This window comes from Schistocerca serialis, chromosome 3 (genome assembly GCF_023864345.2).
Source record: "Schistocerca serialis cubense isolate TAMUIC-IGC-003099 chromosome 3, iqSchSeri2.2, whole genome shotgun sequence".
NCBI lineage: Eukaryota > Metazoa > Arthropoda > Insecta > Orthoptera > Acrididae > Schistocerca > Schistocerca serialis.
The window spans coordinates 58,741,093-58,757,935 of NC_064640.1; the positions used below are offsets into that span (position 1 = coordinate 58,741,093).

General features: G+C 39.2%; 1 protein-coding gene across 1 annotated transcript in view; it reads left to right on the forward strand.

The window, feature by feature from the left end:
- The first annotated feature begins 7,305 nt into the window (after nt 1-7,305).
- Nucleotides 7,306-16,843, forward strand: part of LOC126469710 (mucin-5AC-like) — a 193,775-nt gene continuing 184,237 nt past the window's right edge. The window contains exon 1 of the mRNA XM_050096896.1: nt 7,306-7,336. The gene's annotated coding sequence lies outside the window, so the exon portion shown is untranslated. The remainder of the gene's footprint in view (nt 7,337-16,843) is intronic.

Below are 16,843 nucleotides of genomic sequence, written 5' to 3' on the forward strand. Positions count from 1 at the left end.
CAGCAATGTCAGCGATACGATAAACAGCAATCGCGATAGACTACAATCCGACCTTTATCAAAGTCGGAAACGGGATGGTACGCATTTCTCCTCCTTACACGAGGCATCACAACAAGGTTTCACCAGGCAACGCCGGTCAGCTGCTGTTTGTGTATGAGAAATCGGTTGGTAACTTCCCTCATGTCAACACGTTGTAGGTGTCGCGAGCGGCGCCAACCTTGTGTGAATGCTCTGAAAAGCTAATCATTTGCATATCACAGCATCTTCTTCCTGTCGGTTAAATTTCGCGTCTGTAGCACGTCATCTTCATGGTGTAGGAATTTTAATGGCCGGTAGTGTACTTTGATAAAGGCAGTACCTGTAGCCTTACTGCATGGCTTCAGATCTTCACTTTCAGTGTATGCAACAATTAAATCGTTCATCATCTGTTGGCTGTGTTACGCGTGACAGTGTCGGGTGATCCCTCAGAAGAAAGTGAATACCGGTGTCCCAGTGCTTTCTGCTGAAGTTCACAGGCGACAGTTATCATTTGTGGACATTGGATTCAACCCAAAACGTGTAATGAGATTTCTTAATGCAATGCCAATTGCAAGGACTGTCTGTTTGCTCTAGATGCCCGTGTCTGTCCGTCTGTTATTCGCAGGTTGTGCACAGGGTACAGGGAGACATGGCAGTACACAAGGCGAGTCTGACAAGGTCGCCGACGTTTTGCAACCCTACGTGAAGACTGACATCCGGCCAGCTTTGCTTTGCGGCGTCGCACAGACCTGTAGGGTACTCTTTGTGAAACCGGAATGGAATTCCATCAGGACCTGGCAACTTATTTGCTTTCAACTCATTCAGTTGTATCTCTACACCAGCGATGCTTATTACTATTCCTCCAAACAGGAGTCTGTGCAATGATTAAACAACGGTATGTTTGTTCGAGTGCCCTGCGTGAACGATATCTTAAATGCGAAATTTAAAACTTTGGCTATACTTTTGCTGTATTCAGCTGCCACGTCAGACTGATAAACAAGTGAGTGGATAGAAGCTTTAGACCCACTTAGCATTTTTACCTAGAGCCAGTGTTTTCTCGCGCTAGGACACTTCCCTGGGTCACGACAGTTCCTCGTGCAATTGCGCGGGAGCTAACGTGCGGATCAGCTGCAACAGCAAGAACGTTAATTTCCTCCTCTTCTGTCGCCACTTGTTTCCCTTTGTTACTTTGTCTAGATGTTACACTACAAATTTCACGTAACTGGTTGAAGATGTTGATAAATAACTGACAGTGCATTGTTAAGGTATGGCTGTGGAAGTTGTAAGCTTCGCACAGCGATCTTTTTACAGACGCCTTTCAATTAAATTATGCCTGACGTCATTCGCACGTTCTCTTTTGAACCAAGTGTGCAGCAGCCTGTGTTTGCTTCTTCAGTATTTTTCGAATTGAACCACGTTGGGTCTTTAAATTTGGTTTACTTTTTTTTAAATTTAGTGTAGTATTTGATAAATTTAACGTAGTTTTTCATTGGTATCACAAATGTTCTTATGTGTGTTGTCAGTCTGTGCTACTTATTATCACAATTTTCATAGCGACGACCTTTGTGTGTGGGTTGTAGTGCGTATTGCGTCAGAGAGAGCAGTTTTTCTGTGGTATGGGGTGTTATGCGCTGTGGTAATCAATGGGTAGTTGCACTTATATCGAAATTTTGTTGTGCGTCTAGGTGCAAGAATATCACTCATTTCTAGTCTGTTCCTTAGAATGCGTCATCCGTATGTAACACGAAGAGTCGAAACTCCCGTGTGCAGTGGGATCACCTCAGTGTCAGCAGGGATACGCCACGAAAGGCGAGGGATACAGTTGTTCATTAGTTAGGCCGCTCGTAGCTCCCTAGGCGGCAGATGCATACTCCATCACCGATCTTACGTATATTTTATATGTGCTTATTGTCGTGACGGGACTGCATCCATGGAAACGTTCTTGCCCAAACCGTGTTAGTTTTTGTCTTTTGCTCTATTGCTCTATTTGCGAGTGGAACAGAAAAGGAAATGATTGGCAGTGGTATTGGGTACCCACAGCCACGAACCATATAGTGGCTTGCGGAGTGTGTATGTAGATGTAGATGTAAGCATAATAAGCGATAAATATACCTATTCAAATAAGCTAAAAATATGCCTATTCAAAAAACAGATAAATATTCACTTGACGCCTTCCTGAGAGACAATCTCCACTCATTCCAAATTAATAATATAAGTGTAGACCAGATGTGGCTTAAATTCAAAGAAATAGTATCGGCAGCAATTGAGAGATTTATACCAAATAAATTAACAAACGACGGAGCTGATCCTCCTTGGTAAACAAAACGGGTTGGAACACTGTTGCAGAAACAACGAAACAAACATGACAAATTTAAACAGACGCAAAATCCCCAAGATTGGCGACCTTTTACAGAAGCTCGAAATTTAGCGCGGATTTCAATGCGAGATGCCTACAACAGTTTCCACCACGAAACTTTGTGTCGAAACCTGGCAGAAAATCCAAAGAGATTCTGGTCGTGTGTGAAGTATGTTAGCGGCAAGAAACGATCAATGCCTTCTCTGCGCGATATCAATGGAGATACTATCGAAGACAGTGCTGCCAAAGCAGAGTTACTAAACACAGCCTTCCGAAATGCCTTCACAAAAGAAGACGAAGTAAATGTTCCAGAATTCGAATCGAGAACAGCTGCCAACATGAGTAATGTAGATGTAAATATCCTCGGAGTAGCGAAGCAACTTAAATCACTTAATAAAAGCAAGTCTTCTGGTCCAGACTGTATACCAATTAGGTTCCTTTCTGAGTATGCTGATGCATTAACTCCATACTTAACAATCATATACAACCGTTCGCTCGACGAAAGATCCGTACCCAAAGATTGGAAAGTTGCACAGGTCACACCAATATTCAAGAAAGGTAGTAGGAGTAATCCACTAAATAACAGGCCCATATCGTTAACGTCGATATGCAGCAGGATTTTAGAACATATATTGTGTTCGAACGTAATGAATTACCTCGAAGAAAACGGTCTTTTGACACACAGTCAACATGGGTTTAGAAAACATCAGTCTTGTGAAACACAAGTAGCTCTTTATTCACATGGAGTGCTGAATGCTATTGACAAGGGATTTCACATCGATTCCGTATTTCTGGATTTCCAGAAGGCTTTTGACACTGTACCACACAAGGGGCTCGTAGTGAAATTGCATGCTTATGGAATATCGTCTCAGTTATGTGACTGGATTTGTGATTTCCTGTCAGAGAGGTCACAGTTCGTAGTAATTAACGGAAAGTCATCGAGTAAAACAGAAGTGATTTCTGGCTTTCCCCAAGGTAGTGTTACAGTACCTTTGCTGTTCCTTATCTAAATAAACGATTTGGGAGACAATCTGAGCAGCCGCCTTCGGTTGTTTGCAGATGACGCTCTCGTTTATCGACTAATAAAGTCACCATAAGATCAAAACAAACTGCAAAACGATTTAGAAGAAATATCGGAATGGTGCGAAAAGTGGCAGTTGACCCTAAATAACGAAAAGTATGAGGTCATCCACACGAGTGCTAAAAAGAACTCGTGAAACTTCGGTTACACGATAAATCAGTCTAATCTAAAAGCCGTAAATTCAACTAAATACCTAGGTATTACAATTAAAAACAACTTAAACTGGAAGGAACACATAGAAAATGTTGTGGGGAAGGCTAATCAAAGGCTGCGTTTTATTGGCAGGACACTTAGAAAATTGTAACAGACCTACTAAGGAGACTGCCTACACTACGCTTGTCCGTACTCTCTTAGAAAACTGATGCGCGGTGTGAGATCCTTACCAGATAGCCGGCCTGTGTGGCCGAGCGGTTCTAGGCGCATCAGTCTGGATCCGCGCAACCGCTACGGCCGCAGGTTCGAATCCTGCCTCGGGCATGGATGTGTGTGCTGCTCTTAGGTTGGTTAGGTTTAAGTAGTTCTAAGTTCTAGGGGACTGATGACCTCAGATGTTAAGTCCCATAGTGCTCAGAGCCATTTGAACTAGATAGGACTGGCGGGTCGTGGGGCAGCGTTCTCGCTTCCCACGCCCGGGTTCCCGGGTTCGATTCCCGGCGGGGTCAGGGATTTTCTCTGCCTCGTGATGGCTGAAATTGATGACCATAGGTGTTAAGTCCCATAGTGCTCAGAGCCATTTGAACCATTTGAACCAAGGACTGGCGGAGTACATCGAAAAAGTTCTAAGAAAGGCAGCACGTTTTGTATTATCGCGAAATATGGGAGAGAGTGTCACAGAAATGATACAGGATTTGGGCTGGAAATCATTAAAAGAAAGGCGCTTTTCATTGCTACAGAATCTTCTCATGAAATTCCAATCACCAACTTTCTCCTCCGAATGCGAAAATATTTTGTTGACAGCGACCTACATAGGGAGGAACGATCACCACGATAAGTGAAATCAGAGCTCGTACGGAAAGATATAGGAGTTTATTGTTTCCGCGACCTATACGAGATTGGAATAATAGAGAATTGTGAAGGCGGTTCGAGGAACACTCTGCCAGGCACTTCAATGTGATTTGCAGAGTATCCATGTAGATGTAGATGTAATTATATATCACATAAAGCAATTATTAAGTTTTGCATCGTCAGCTATCAATGGCGGACTGCAGTGCTGAGGAGTCGGATTCAGTTCCCTGTACTGCCAGTGGACTGGAACGAGGTCCAATCAGCATCGTGGTGCCAATTGAGGAGCTACTTGAGTGAGACGTAGCAGCTCCAAGGCTGCAGTGCCGACAACGGCGGGAGAGCGGTGTGCTGACCGAACACCCCCCCACACCACAGGCGGCGCCTGCGAGATATACGAGGCCTGCAACGAACTTGTGACGTCACACTTGTCAGCTTGTCCGTCACACTTAGCGAACGCTCGGCCCACGAGAAATCGATTTGTAAAAAGGTACCCACTAAAGGTATTAACTTTGTCGTCTGCTATCGAGAGCTTGCATGCATTTAAACGCGCAGTCAAGAATTATTACACTCGTCTGAAACAGTTACTCGCTCCCTTCCGGAGACAACTGTTGGCTCTCGTGAGACCTGCAGTGTCACGTGCTGTGACGTATGCGCCACAGCCTATCTTTTCGAGGGCTTCGTACCGCAGCCAAATGACGTCACCGGCTGGGAATGACACTGCGGTCGCTAGGTCCTGATTGACTCAGCCGACGCCAGAACGACGGAGCTTTGCATGTCCAAAAAAGAAATTGTTTTCTGCCATGTCTCAATTAGACAAAAGAAAGTAACCACTGATAACACTACATACGTAATTTTAGCCTACATTATATTTTAAAATAAAAAAAGAAAATAGACCACAAAGAGCCACAAGCTCTCAAAGAGCCTACGCTGTCCCTTTAGGGAAGAAAACGAAGCGGAAGAGTAATTCTCCGTACACTCCAATATTTGGCAGCCTTTTTTCTGGACAGGGCAACTTGGGGTATGTTTGTTTCTAAACGTACTCATGTTCTTACGTGTAACAGATGCTGTGAATCTTGTGTCTAGTCATTGTTCTTTTCTTTCTTTGCCGAGAAGATGGGAAATAATATTGCTCCCTTTGTGTTGTTATTTCGTCGCTTAAACTGAAATACTTGTTCGTTCGACGCCCTGATGTCACCTGATAGTGTGCTTAGTGTTGCAACATGAAATAATATGTGTATACAGTTTAATATGTGTGTAGTGTGTGCAGTGGTGAGAAATGAAAGAATAGCGTAGCACTAGTCTTTTACATTATCAAATAACTGCTTCGCAAAACGGTATTCTAGTCTACAGATAAACCTAGTAAGGTAACACTGTTTAAGACAGACTGGCCTTGTATTTAAAAGGATGGCGGTTCCAAACTTCATCTGAAGCACCAGCGCAACCTCTGTTTAAAGGTGAGGATGGGAGGAATAAATCGACACAGTCTGAGATATTCTTTTGCTTTCACTTGGAAAGAATGGGAAAAAATAATTTTGGAATTTTTAATGAGACTGTTAGTTAGATCCAAATATGCCCTGTTTATCGTGTACACTGTAATAGAGGCATGTCCGGCAAATAAGTACCGTTTTGATAAAATCTCATAAAAACTGGTTTTCTACATAATTGTTCACATTGTTCAGACATTTATCATAGCGGAAAACCAATGTTTCTATTCCCTTTTCACAGAGAAATGCCGCCAGTGAAGATAGCTACTGCTGAACACCATTTTTTGAGTCGTCATCGCTGTCAAAGTACTTTCCTCCAAAATCACGCTTCCAGTTGAAGAACAAGTGATAACCGAAGGTGCGATATCGGGGGCTGTACGGCGGGCGAGCGAAGTGCTCCTAACCGAACTGTGGAATAAGGTTTTGAGTGACACCAAAAGAATGGGAACGTGCGTTATCACGAAGCCATGCAATGCCTTGACTGAGCATTGCGCTCCTTTTGTCTTGAATTGCGCGCCTACATTTTCTCAGTGATTCACAGTATCGTACCGTGTTGACGGTTTCACCTCTAGGCAGGAACTTAACAAGCACAAACCGATGCAAAAAAAAGGTGTTCAGCAGTGGCTGTCTTTACTGACAACATCTTTCCGTGAAGAGGGCATAGAAAAGTTGGTTACCCGCTATGAAAAATGTCTGAACTATGTTGGTAACTACGTAGAAAAATAGTATAAGAAGTGCTCTTCCTTGTAAAAATAAATTTATGTTTGAAAAGACGTTTTTATGGTTTTTTTTCAAAAACGGGACTTTCTTACTGGACATGTATGTTATGTGGTAGATCGTCATACTTGATGTGAATAAGCTTTAAAGCGCTGGCACGCAAAAAAGTACTACTCCCGTCAGTAAATGTCTGTGACTTTCTTCATTGAATGGCACAGACGAAACTGTAAAAATATTTCCATAATTTCATGGAGGTACGATATACGCCCATGCATAATTTGCTAATTTCTGAGCACCTGTGACCATGCTTTCTGTACTTTCTTTATATCAAGAAGGCAACGATATTTTCATCACATGTACTCCGTGACTGGAGAACAGATGAAATTTGTTGTTCTGCGTTGGAAGTTCCTTTTAGCTATGAATAAATAATCAGGTTCACATTTGACACTATCTCCTGATTGTTATTAATAAGTGTGAAATGTAAGATGGTAAATAATGTCATGCTTGCCAGTCGTTGTATTGACTTTGAAAATTAAAGGAACAAACCTTAAACACTGACGCCACAGTAAGCAACTACTGCTGTGGAAATGGCTACCGAGGAAAGTCCGTTTGGTGCTTTTCTAGAGAAATCGTGGATAGAATGGTACGAACACATTAAGGATGGACAAGTTTCGAGTAAGTTGAATAACCCTAGTGCTGACTGACGTATATAGGCAAAAATAACTGTTTGGGAATGTGTCTATAAGAAATGCGCTTGGGAGACAGATCGGTAGTACTAATGCAGTTTGTTGAGACCTTGTTTACGTTTATTTAACATCATTAAAAATGTTGTCGCAGGTGACGAGGAAGACACTCCTTCAGGACCATCTGGAGACTTTATGCAGCTTCCGAAGGAAGGTAATGCAACTCATTTTATCTGTTCAGTGTGTGTTGTAAGAGTTTGTGCTTGGAGATATTGTATTAACTTGTGCTCCATAACTAATGATCCGCCCTTTGTGTTTGTTTATTGTTCTGTTGGATAATACCAAGTGTGGTGGGAAGTAATTTATATTAAAATCAACGATTCGGTGAGTGTCGCTGGAGGAAGTAGGAACTCGAAATTTGTTATTTACAGTACCTGAAAGTTTTAGCATCAGTTTGGGTGTAACAGAGTCCGAGGGATGATTAATGTATTTTACTGTTCTGAAGCCAGAAGTATTGTATGTGCCTTGATAGTATTTCTTTCTGTGTAGCTTTCTGTCGGTTAACTGCTTCAGGCAAAGATTACGAGTCACCTATTTTGAGTGCGCTTTGGGCATTTTATGTAATGCAGGACAGTAATATCCGTTTTGGTATAGCTTTCGTTAATTTAAAAGGCTCACATGGGAACCATTAAATTCTAAATAGGCTGTATTTTTATCGAAATTTTTTTTTAGGTTTCGTCCAATTTAGTGATGTTTATGGTGTCAGCCAAAGGAGTTTAATATTTAAATTGAGAAATTATTTCTCGATGTTATAGATTATCAGCAAATGTTTGTATTGAGCCGTGGAAAAGATGTGTGTAGAAAATAACTGTATAGGGTGGGGGGGGGGGGGGGGAGGGGGTGATTGACATTGTTTGTGGGAGTAACTTAAGCAGCTTCTTTCTCATTTCTGTGAGATGTAAGATTTTGCTCATGGTTAGTTTTGAAATTGGTTTTACAAATGTGAGACAGTTTTGTTTCATTACGTCATTTGCAATTCTAAAATTTGTACTTCTGTTGCAGTCCAAATAAATTAGTGTATGTATGTGTGTGTGGTATGTAGGCATGCTCATGTCAGAATTCAGTAATCACTGATGTGGACTAACATGCAAAGCAGTATACAGATGGTGGTATAAATGTAAACTGTGTGAATGGCTGCCAATGCAAAGTTTTTTAAAGTCTAATGCATTATTGATATAATGTAAGTAAAATGTCTCATGTGAGTAGATGGTTCATGTTAGTAGAGTTTGTGTTAGTAGTGTTTAAAGGTTAAAATATGAAGAAGGTGTTGTGCAGGGTTTTTTAGTGTATTCGGTATGTGTTCTAAGTGCAATCTTTACTTCGTATTGTTGAATGGCATCTTAGAACGCGTTGTTGGTAGCTAGCTGACAACCAAAATAAGACAGTATGTAGGGAAACACCATCATGAGAACTGTTCAATTAGTTATCCTGAAAGGGTGGGTGTAAAGGCAGTGGAGAAAGTCAAGACCTTAGTCGTTTTAGTGTTTCATAATGACGAGACTGACACCCAAAACGTTTTTTTTTTTTTTTTTGTCAAATTTACACTGACCATGGAAGCCTATGAACTTACACAGTACTAATACCTTACTTGCCCTCCTTAAGCAGAAAGATGTTAGCGGCCCAGAATATAATTATATTAATTGCTACACTCTAAAGTTATGTGTAGCACAAAATGTTTTCACATGCATGCGCAATTGGCAGTTCACAATTCTGTGTAACCAGTTTGTGTTGGGGTTAATCCTTCGTAAATTGTCTGTAGAATTGACAGAGGTTCTTCCCTTAAATACTCATCACCAGTTTATGTAAATGTGTCAATCTTTTTTTTCCACAATCTTCATTGTCAAATTAAGTTGAATATGCTACATAAGTACAATACCAACATAACAGTAGCAGGAAGTGAACTCCTTACCACTGAAATCTGTTGCTCTATTGTGGTAGCTTGCTTGCATATTGCAACTGTCTGCTTTCAGGGTTGAATGAAAAAAGTTTGTTACACCATGAGAAACAATTATCCATCATTTATTAAAACAATGTACACAATGAATACCTAGCTTTAGTTTTATGAGAAAGTGTAGTACTGATGTTCTGAACACTGGTCTAACCTAACTTAGTGAACAGTGACTAACTAAGCTAATAACTGTTCAGTCTGGACTGCTGTCAGTGACCGTTTCTATGTTCACACTGTCAATATACATACCCTGTGGCACTCGGCAATAACTGTGGCAACAGCACTTGTTGAAAACTGCCGCTGATTTGCTGAGTAGTATATGGGTGTGTTGGGTTAACTAGGACAGTGAACTGAATTATTTTCAGAAATATGAGAAAAGGAATGAAAAATTGAATCAGATTATAAAAATTGTAATATTTTTAAAATGCATGAAAATTATTAAATCATATTGTATAAATCGTAATATTTTTAAATACAAGAAAATATAGAATCAAATTACGTAAATTGCAATATTTTTGAATTTTTGAAAATATTGAATGAGATTATGTAAGTCAAATGTACCATACATATTTACGGTAGATGCTATAATGGACTGAGCATATGAAGATTGCATGTTATTCCAATGTGAATTACGACAATGATGCATTTTCAAAGGCATTATAAAAATCTAAATCAGATTTAATAGATCGAATATACCTAACACGTTTAGAGTTGATGATGAAGAGTTTGTTAACAGTAAGTGTGATTAAACGATTTTTTAAAAGTATGTAATTAATACCTAAATAAAATGTTATCTGTGAAATGATGCTGTTTAAAAAAGCGATTGTAACTATATCTACCTGAATATAATCAACCTGAATATTGTCAGAATTGTGGAAAGTGGTATAATGATAGAAATCGGTGTTGTTATCATTATCCTAATAAGCCAGGCCCACGAGACAACGAAAGTTATAGATGTAAATATTTTCATAACTATGTAATGAATTTCTATAAAACGACTAGTGAAGGAATGCATATATTTATGTTTAAGCCTAGTGAAATAGATTGCAATGAAGATTTGTTGAGTGCATTGAACAGGTATTACATCTACATCTACATCTACACTCCGAAAGCCACCCAACGGTGTGTGGCGGAGGGCACTTTACGTGCCACTGTCATTACCTCCCTTTTCTGTTCCAGTCGCGTATGGTTTGCGGGAAGAACGACTGTCTGAAAGCCTCCGTGCGCGCTCGAATCTCTCTAATTTTACATTCGTGATCTCCTCGGGAGGTATAAGTAGGGGGAAGCAATATATTCGATACCTCATCCAGAAACGCACCCTCTCGAGACCTGGACAGCAAGCTACACCGCGATGCAGAGCGTCTCTCTTGCAGAGTCTTTGAAACTTGAGTTTGCTAAACATCTCTGTAACGCTATCACGGTTACCAAGTAACCCTGTGACGAAACACGCCACTCTTCTTTGGATCTTCTCTATCTCCTCTGTCAACCCGATCTGGTACGGATCCCACACTGATGAGCAATACTCAAGTATAGGTTGAACGAGTGTTTTGTAAGCCACCTCTTTTGTTGATGGACTACATTTTCTAAGGACTCTCCTAATGAATCTCAGCCTGGCACCCACCTCACCAACAATTAATTTTATGTGATCATTCCACTTCAAATCGTTCCGCATGCATACTCCCAGACATTTTACAGAAGTAACTGCTACCAGTGTCTGTTCCACTATCATATAATCATGCAATAAAGGATCCTTCTTTCTATGTATTCGCAATACATTACATTTATCTATGTTAAGGGTCAATTCCCACTCCCTGCACCAAGTGCCTATCCGCTGCAGATCTTCCTGCATTTCGCTACAATTTTCTTATGCTGTAACTTCTCTGTATACTACAGCATTATCCGCGAAAAGCCGCATGGAACTTCCGACACTATCTACTAGGTCATTTATATATATTGTGAAAAGCAATGGTCCCATAACACTCCCCTGTGGCACGCTAGAGGTTACCTTAACGTCTGTAGACGTCTCTCCATTGATAACAACATGCTGTGTTCTGTTGAAAACTCTTCAATTCAGCCACACAGCAGGTCTGATACTCTGTAGGCTCTTACTTTGTTTATCAGGCGACAGTGCGAACGCCTTCCGGATGTCAAGGAAGATAGCATCTACCTGGGTGCCTGTATCTAATATTTTCTGGGTCTCATGAACAAATAAAGCGAGCTGGGTCTCACACGATCGCTGTTTCCGGAATCCATGTTGATTCCTACAGAGTAGATTCTGGGTTTCCAAAAAAGACATGATATGCGAGCAAAAAACATGTTCTAGAATTCTACAACAGATCGACGTCACAGATATAGGTTTATAGTTTTGCGCATCTGCTCGACGACCCTTCTTGAAAACTGGGACTACCTGTGCTCTTTTCCAATCATTTGGAACCTTCTGTTCCTCTAGAGACTTACGGTACATGGCTGTTAGAAGGGGGGCATGTTCTTTCGCGTACTCTGTGTAGAATCGAATTGGTATCCCGTCAGGTCAAGTGGACTTTCCTCTGTTGAGTGATTCCAGTTGCTTTTCTATTCCTTGGACACTTATTTCGACGTCAGCCATTTTTTCGTTTGTGCGAGGATTTATAGAAGGAACTGCAGTGCGGTCTTCCTCTGTGAAACAGCTTTGGAAAAAGGTGTTTCGTATTTCAGCTTTACATGTGTCATCCTCTGTTTCAATGCCATCATCATCCCGGAGTGTCTGGATATGCTGTTTCGAGCCACTTACTGATTTAACGTAAGACCAGAACTTCCTAGGATTTTCTGTCAAGTCGGTACATATAATTTTACTTTCGAATTCACAAAGGTAAAGCTTTACCGTGCACTTATTTAATGGCAAAGAGGTCTGAGTTGTTACATATTGACCACTCAGTAAAAGTAGATGACACAAAGCCTAAAACTAGTTTCAGGCAAAAAAAATTAGTAATGGATCATTCTAGTGTAGTTAAAAAACAAAACATATTTATTGAATGTATGTAATCTCAGCTTAGAGATCTTGCAGTACCAGTTATGTATGATGAGGTTACACCACCTACTCTGGATGCCTCAGAGTTAAAAATCCAGACTTAGTATTCTGTGCTGTGTGTGATATGTGAGATTTTTCTTTCCATACATAATTATACAGGCAAATATATCAGCTGATATGTTATCACTGAAAGGAGCACATAGGATTATTGTTAGTTTTGTGTAACTGCTTTATTTATTCTACATGTCATGTTAATCACATAGACAGGATAGTTTGCTATGAACTCATATGGATTTATATCAACACCTCCTTTTAGTTGTGTAACTCGCTTAAAACTATAAAAACATTATATGCTTTGAGTTACTTGTGTGGTGGCTCTGAACTCCATATCTCTTGTGTAAATAATTCATTCCATTCATTCTTCAAATACAGTGTGCATAAATTAACATGATCGCACAATCCAGAATCAATCAAATGGTCATTCTTATGATTACTTTGAAATACAACAAACATAAAATAAGGCGTATCGAAGTCCATTAAGCTATAGTAATTTCTGATATCTAGCTGAAAATTTTTCATCCTGCTTTGTCCAGCTACCTCTGTAGTCTGTAATTAATAGAAGGATATTAATATCTTAGGATTTTTGAACATAATTTCATATTGTTCGAATTCATAGATTTTTTCACATTTAACAATGATACTACAAGCTTACTACCTTTTCGAAGATTATCTTTTATTTCAACTCCTGTGTCATTGTAATAAGCCCACCCAGTAAGAGAAGCACTTGCTCTCCAAGTAAGAACATAGTAAGATCACCCTCCTACATCACCTCTTTATAATCTATGAAAAATCCTCCAGTCCTTTCTACTGTATAAAGTTCTTCATTATTCTTGTTTTTTGTTTTTCCATTGTTAATTATATGAGACTCTATGCATGTTTTATCACCAAGAGATGGGAGCAATAAAGCTGATGATGAAATAAATCGATGTTTCATTCTAGAGAACATATATTTACTTTCATTATGATCATGGCAACGGCCTTGTCGCAGTGAATACACCAGTTCCCGTGAGATCGCCGAAGTTAAGCGCTGTTGGGCGTGGCCGGCACTTGGGTGGGTGACCATCCAGCTGCCATGCACTGTTGCCATTTTTCGGGGTGCACTCAGCCTCGTGATGCCCATTGAGGAGCTACTCGACCGAATAGTAGGGGCTTCAGTCAAGAATACCATCATAATGACCGGGAGAGTGGTGTGCTGACCCCATGCCCCTCCTATCCGCATCCTCCTCTGAGGATGACACGGCGGTCGGATGGTCCTGGTAGGCCACTCGTGGCCTGAAGACTGAGTCCTTTTTTTCATTATGATTATAAAGTCAAATCTATTTGCTTCATAGTTATCAATTAGCTTTTTATTGGATTTACATTCATATGTTGGGATATCTATTCCATGAGCTTGAATAATCGTAAAGCTCATGTACAACTGACCATGATTAGGATGCACTCATCCATCACCATTATGAATGTGAATCTTTGTACTTTTGTTACGAATGTTTAAGTCATCTTTACTCTTCTCTTTCAGAGGAAAATAATTAAATCGAAAGCTTTCAATCTTGTTTGTTTATTGGGAATAAAATCAGTCTTTCATCTTTAGAGTAACTGTTACAATAAAATCATTGAAGTCGATAAGATAAACATTTTCATCAGTTATCGTTATTACTATATCCTGAATTTTATCATGAATTGGTGAAATAATGGATTTTATGGGTCATAAATTATAGGAGCACCGAATACAGCATTTGGCTTAAATGAAGCAATAATATTAGTTTCACTATGAAAGTGATCAATTTGCTTTACATATATTCCATCAGTTATATTAAAATTTGCATTTACTAATTCAAACAGTATAATTTAGGAATATCATCGGTTATAGTCTTTTCATTAGCTGCAATAGTTTGATTACTAAATCTTAGGACACTTCCAACAATTTTTTTTAAAGTCCATGTACAGCTTAAGATCACATCCAGTAGTAACTCGACTTTTTTGTCTGCTTTAATGTTTATATTAGGCTTCTTTGTATGAATAAATTTTTCTAAGATTTTCAAAGTAGATTGATCAACAGGAACTACTGTTGTATCTCCTTCACAGTACATTTTATTATTTTGATGTGGCATTTGGAGTTAAAAAGTTTTCTATAGTACAAAAAATACTAATCTATTGAAATTATCTCTTATGGGTATGGTCAATCCTTTCTTGAGCTGTGATGAATTACCACTTAGTTGATTTAATCTAGTCATTTATTAGTAATTAAATGAAGATAAATTGGAAACCAAAAATAAGAATTACAGAGAAAAAGTAAAAAACATGCACTGCAAGCTTTCACCTAACTTAATTCCTTGTGCAAAAATTGGACGAAGTGGGCGTTGTAATACAACATTCATGATTGATAACTATGTCTCAGCACCTGGATGGTCGAACTGGAAAGAAACAAACCATTTATACATTTACTCCAAAACCTGAGAGCAATCAAAGGGGCAAGAGCTTATAAAACAACATAAAAATTGAAGAATCAACAGCTGCCTCTTAACATCATTTATTAGTAACAACATTGACACTGTATCATTGGATGACTGTGAAGACAATTCATTTGTAGTATTTGATGACTTTTTATTGGAAATTCCAGATAATGTAAGAGAGCATTTTATGAGAGGAAGAAAAAAGCTAAGAGACAAAGTCCTAAGACCATGCGTAGGGATTTTGGAAATAACCTACCTCTGCCTAACATTACAACTAAGGTTGTGCACTGTGAACAGCAATTATCTGTATATGCATTTAACATGCACTGAAGAAAAATGAAATTATCATATGGTATTGTTGGGCAGGAGGTCCCATTCGGGTTCAGCTGCCAAGTGCAAGCCTTATTTCAGTCGGCACCACATTAGGCGACTTGCGGTCGTAGATGAGGATGAAACAATGATGAGGACAACACAAGACCCAGCCTACAACCAGAGAAAATCTCCAACCTGGCTGGGAATCGAACCTGAGCCCAGTGCATGGGAGACAAGCATGTTACCACCCAGCTAACCAGGTGGACAGGATGCACTGATTATCAGATACAGAGAGTACATTCTTCCTGTACCCTGAATGTGTTGCCATAAAGTGTGGTGATGAAGTTTGCTCAATGATTCATACATTTTGTTACAATTACCTTGGCATGGCCATGAAATAACTGGACATATTTTGTGATTCATGTTCTGGCCAAAATAAGAACTACAAATTTATTCGATTTTTGCACAGTTTAGTTACAGCAGAGAAGAGATTTGATACTGTAAAAGTAAAATTTCCAACAAGCCGAAATTTTTATTTGGAATGTGATAAAAACATGGAACTTGTATACAAGAAAGTTCATACAGAAGTTCCCAAAGATTTGACAGAGGTGTTCATATCACTTCTGTCAAAGCCTTCACCATTTAATGTTGGTGAATCTGCATCTGAAACTTTTCGCCAATGGACAGCATTCCTGAAGTTCTTGTACAAGCAGAAGTGTCCTTTTCCTATACATCCAGTTAAAGAACGCATCATAGACATAACTCAACCAAGGTTTGTAAAATTCAGGACAACTATAATGGAGCATGGGAGACTGCTGCTCTGAAATCGGCTCATCCAGCTCAGGGATTGAATGGACTAGAGTCTGATTTACCTGAGTTTTCTATCCCACTAAGACCACAAGATAATCTCCAAGCCTTGTTGATTTGTTTACTATGATATTGTTTCAAATTATAAAACCTTCTACTTTACATTTTCAGACTAACACCTATCTCTCATGACAAATAGCTGAATCTGCAGGTTTTGAAAAACTTCTGTTGGAGAGAAGCACAAGAATATTATGACAGTCTTCCTGTTGCTTGGAGTTCTCACAAACAGCATAGGCAATCTGGAACTGCTTTTTAAATATAGTTAGATTCTTACTTCAGGTACGAAAGGAATAAGCAATGCTTATGCTGCCTTGAATTCATGGACTCAGCCCCATAAAAATATACCACTGTAGAAACTGCGTGACACTAAAATAGGTGATGCATATCATATTACAAATGTGGATAACATAAATACCAAATGGGGGTGCAAAACATTTCTGGAGCACAATAATGATTTCGAATTTATATTAACAGATAGATGTGCCTGAATGATAGAAAAGGATGATTGCAAAGCTATGACTGCTTGAAATATTGTATATAAATGTATGATAGATAAATCAGTTAAAAAGATATGTGTGTTAGAATGTCTACCATGTTAAATGAAACTGAATTTATATTGAATACATTACATTATTCAAATATTAGATATATATAACTTATATGAATAAGAAAATATATTTTGTGATAGATGTAAGAAGAAGTTATTTATCACATATTGCCCATTAATGAAGAATATCTGAAGATTCTTTTTCTCAATTTACATAACCTATTAAATGTTATGACTGCGAGTATAGT